Source organism: Lolium rigidum, chromosome 7 (assembly GCF_022539505.1).
Source record: "Lolium rigidum isolate FL_2022 chromosome 7, APGP_CSIRO_Lrig_0.1, whole genome shotgun sequence".
Lineage (NCBI taxonomy): Eukaryota > Viridiplantae > Streptophyta > Magnoliopsida > Poales > Poaceae > Lolium > Lolium rigidum.
In genome coordinates, this window is record NC_061514.1 from 151,567,574 (window position 1) to 151,572,728 (window position 5,155).

Here is a 5,155-nt window from a genome sequence, read left to right on the forward strand (position 1 = left end):
CACATCACCAAACCCTGCAAAAACAAGTTAGACGCTCTCTAATTTGGTTTGCATATTTTACGTGGTTTAGGGTTTTCGATATAGATCTAATCTACCTACGAACATGAACCACAACGTTGATACTAATGTTGTCAATAGAAGAGTAAATTGAATCTTTACTATAGTAGGAGAGACGAGACACCCGCAAAGCCTCTTATGCAATACAAGTTGCATGTCGAACGAGGAACAAGTCTCATGAACGCGGTCATGTAAAGTTAGTCCGAGCCGCTTCATCCCACTATGCCATAAAGATGCAAAGTACTCAACTAAAGATAACAAGAGCATCAACGCCCACAAACCATTGTGTTCTACTCGTGCAACCATCTATGCATAGACACGGCTGCGATACCACTTGTAGGATAACGTTGCATAGAAAACAAAAATTTTCCTACCGCGAACACGCAATCCAAGCCAAGATGCAATCTAGAAGACGGTAGCCACGAGGGGGTATCGAGTCTCACCCTTGAAGAGATTCCAAAGCCTACAAGATGAGGCTCTTGTTGCTGCGGTAGACGTTCACTTGCCGCTTGCAAAAGCGCGTAGAAGATCTTGATCACGATCGGTTCCGCGCCACGAACGGGCAGCACCTCCGTACTCGGTCACACGTTCGGTTGTTGATGAAGACGACGTCCACCTCCCCGTTCCGGCGGGCAGCGGAAGTAGTAGCTCCTCTTGAATCCGACGGCACGACGGCGTGGTGTCGGTGGCGGTGGAGGATCCCGGCGGAGCTTCGCTAAGCGTGCGGGGAAGAAGGAGGAGTGGGGCGGCTAGGGTTTGGGGAGAGGGGGTGGCCGGCCTCCAAGGGGTGCGGCCAAGGTGGTGGCTTTGGTGTGGCCGGCCCCCTCCCCTATGCCCCTCATTATATAGGTGGAACCCAAGTGTTGGTGTCCAAGTCTTCGAATAAGACCCGAAACCAAAACCTTCCATAGGAGGGGCAATCCTAGCCCAACTAGGACTCCCACCCAAAGGTGGGATTCCCACCTCCCATGTGGGGGTGGCCGGCCCCCTATGGTGGAGTCCACTTGGGACTCCACCCCATCTAGGGCTGGCCGGCCATGGAGGTGGAGTCCCTTGTGGACTCCACCTTCCTTGGTGGTTTCTTCCGGACTTTTCTAGAACCTTCTAGAACCTTCCATAGAACCTTCCGCGACATTTTATTTCACATAAAATGACATCCTATATATGAATCTTATTCTCCGGACCATTCGGAACTCCTCGTGATGTCCGGGATCTCATCCGGGACTCCGAACAAATATTCGAACTCCATTCCATAATTCAAGTACTACCATTTCAACATCCAACTTTAAGTGTGTCACCCTACGGTTCGAGAACTATGCGGACATGGTTGAGTACTCACTCCGACCAATAACCAATAGCGGGATCTGGAGATCCATAATGGCTCCCACATATTCAACGATGACTTTAGTGATCGAATGAACCATTCACATACATTACCAATTCCCTTTGTCTCGCGATATTTTACTTGTCCGAGGTTTGATCTTCGGTATCACTCTATACCTTGTTCAACCTCGTCTCTGACAAGTACTCTTTACTCGTACCGTGGTATGTGGTCTCTTATGAACTTATTCATATGCTTGCAAGACATTAGACGACATTCCACCGAGAGGGCCCGAGTATATCTATCCAGTCATCGGGATGGACAAATCCCACTTGTTGATCCATATGCCTCAACTCATACTTTCCGGATACTTAATCCCACCTTTATAGCCACCCATTTACGCGGTGGTGTTTGGTGTAATCAAAGTACCTTTCCGGTATAAGTGATTTATATGATCTCATGGTCATAAGGACTAGGTAACTATGTATCGAAAGCTTATAGCAAATAACTAAATGACGAGATCTTATGCTACGCTTAATTGGGTGTGTCCATTACATCATTCATACAATGATATAACCTTGTTATTAATAACATCCAATGTTCATGATTATGAAACTAATCATCCATTAATCAACAAGCTAGTTTAAGAGGCATACTAGGGACTTCTTGTTTGTCTACATATCACACATGTACTAATGTTTCGGTTAATACAATTCTAGCATGATATATAAACATTTATCATAAACATAGAGATATAAATAATAACTACTTTTATTATTGCCTCTAGGGCATATCTCCTTCAAACTTTTGGGGAGAAGCCATCTCTACAGCTGTTCACTACTCCAACCGGCTCTTTCTCCGTCCTCTGCATAATAAAACTCCATACGAACTTCTCACAGGTAACAAGCCCAATGTCATGTACATTCGTGTCTTTGGATGCAAATTTCTTGTTAAGGACAATAGAGGGAAGCTCGGTAAATTTGAAGCTAGAACTATAGAGGGTACATTTGTTGGATATGCGGAGAACTCCCACGCCTATAGATACTACAACAAGTCCACTGGGGCTATTGAAGTATCTTGTGACGTGGTGTTCTTGGAGGATAATGGCTCCCAAGTGAAGCAAGTTGTTCCATGTGTTGCAGGTGATGATGATCCTTCTAACGCCATCAAGCTTATGGGAATTGGACACATCCGGCCCACAGAAGTTCATACTGATGATCAAGATGATGTAATATAAGTCTCAAGCTCAGCTCAAGTGGAGCCTAGCTCTACTCAAGCTGAACCATCAAGTGCAGCTCAAGATTTATCCTCTACTCAAGATGAGCCACATTCCGAAGAACAAGAAGAAAACTCTCAACCCACTAAGAAAGACCATGATGCTGATCAAGAAACATCCTCAACCCATGGTCGAGCTCAAGTTGTCCCTCATGATCAGGTACTAGTAAGAGATGAATTTATTTATCATGAAGGAACCATTCGAAAGATCAAGGCTGCTTCAAGGGCAAGTGACATGAAAGTAGATCAAGTCCTGGTAGCATCTCAAGAGGAGTGGTAACTCGTAGACACCATGCATTACTTATCACTTATTGTCAACATCATTCTTTTGTGTCTAGTTTTGAGCCACTCAAGGTACAGGAAGCCTTGGTTGATCCGGATTGGGTAATTGTCATGCAAGAAGAATTGGAATGTTTCACCCGCAATGAAGTATGGTCTCTAGTTGAGAGACCCAAAGATCATCACATCAATGTCATTGGGACCAAATGGGTGTTCAAGAACAAGCATGATAAGAATGGAATTGTCATAAGAAATAAAGTAATGTTAGTGGCGTAAGGGTTTGCCCAAATAGAAGGTATGGATTATGAGGACACCTTTGCGCTGGTTGCCCGTCTTGAAGCTATTCGTCTTTTGCTTGCATTTGCATCTTTTCACAATTTCAAGCTATATCAAATGGATGTTAAAAGTGCATTTTTGAATGGTCCCCTAAAAGAAACTGCATATGTGGCTCAACCCCCGGGTTTCGAAGACCCATGCCGTCCCAACCATGTGTATCTACTCCATAAGGCACTCTACGGTCTCAAGCAAGCTCCACATGCATGGTGTGAGTACCTTAGGGATTTCTTACTCAAGGATGGGTTTAGCATGGGTACGGTCGATTCCACTCTTTTCACCAAGCGGGTTAAAGGGGGTGGCCTATTTCTATGTCAAATATATGTTGATGATATTATATTTGGTGGAACCAACCCTAATCTTAACAAAGCCTTTGAGATATTGATGACTAGGAAATTTGAGATTTCCATGATGGGGGAGTTGAAGTTCTTTTTAGGCTTCCAAGTGAGGCAACTTGCAAAAGGCACCTTCATTTCTCAAGAAAAATATGTAAGGGACATGCTCAAGAAGTTCGACATGGCCAAAGCAAGTACAATGAAGACACCCATGCCCATAAAGGGGCATCTTGGCTCATGTGATGGTGAGAAGGATGTGGACCAAAAGGTATACCGTTCCATGATTGGATCCTTGCTCTACCTTTGTGCTTCTAGGCCGGATATCATGCTAAGTGTAGGAATGTGTGCTCGTTTTCAATCTGCTCCTAAGGAGAGCCACTTGGTGGCGGTCAAATGGATTCTAAGATACCTTGTTCTCACTCCTACTCTCGTGTTGTGGTATCCAAAGGGGTCAACCTTTGAACTCATAGGCTATTCGGACTCCGATTGGGCTGGTGATAAGGTTGACCGGAAGTCTACCTCTGGGGCTTGCCAATTCATTGACCGGTCATTGGTGAGTTGGTCATCCAAGAAATAAAACTCCACTACCCTATCCACCGCCGAAGCCGAATACATATCTGCGGCATCTTCTTGCACTCAGTTGTTGTGGATGAAGCAAACCTTGAAAGACTATGGTGTGTCTCTTGGTACGGTGCCTCTTCTATGTGACAACGAAAGTGCAATAAAGATCACCAATAACCCAGTTCAACATTGCCGCACAAAACACATTGACATTCGCCATCACTTCCTACGTGATCATGTTGCCAATGGGGACATTGAGCTCACTCATGTGGGAACAACGTACCAATTGGCGGATATTTTCACTAAGCCTTTGGATGAAGCCCGGTTTGTAAACTTGAGAGGAGAACTTGGTATTCTTGATCCTAACAATTTAGATTGAACAACTTCTTGCACTATATTCTTGCATTTATCTTGCTATCTAGCTTAGTTGTGCATCACATATGGGGATAGTCATCTTACCATGTCTTGGTATGATGCATACCTACGTGTGAAACATAAATAGACCCACTGTCATTATATGGACCCAAGCATGTCTCTTCGAGGTCTCATGACATTTGTGCTTTAACATAGGGGGAGTAATCCCCCACCCCTCATTGGCCTCAATTGCAAAATGATTTCATTCTATGAGGCTAAATGATCTTATTGCAAAACAATTCTAAAATGATTTATGATTCTTGATATATTTCGAATCATGCCCATTGTTGCTATTTACATCTTGTTTGGATTTCACTCCAATGGGTATGCCCAGAAAATCTTGCGTTTCCTACCCCATGTATGTGCTCATCTTATCATATGTCTATCCATCTATATGTACATGTCATCCTCTGATCATACACACACTGTTGCACAAAGAAAAGGGCAAAAGGGGGCAAATGCCATCAGTCCGGTCCTTGGCCCGGTTGGGCCGGCCCTAGCACCGGCTGGCCCGATCCCTAGCCCGGTCTGCCGGCCCGTGCGCCGGTCGACGGTTGTTTAAGTGGGACTGGGGTTTACC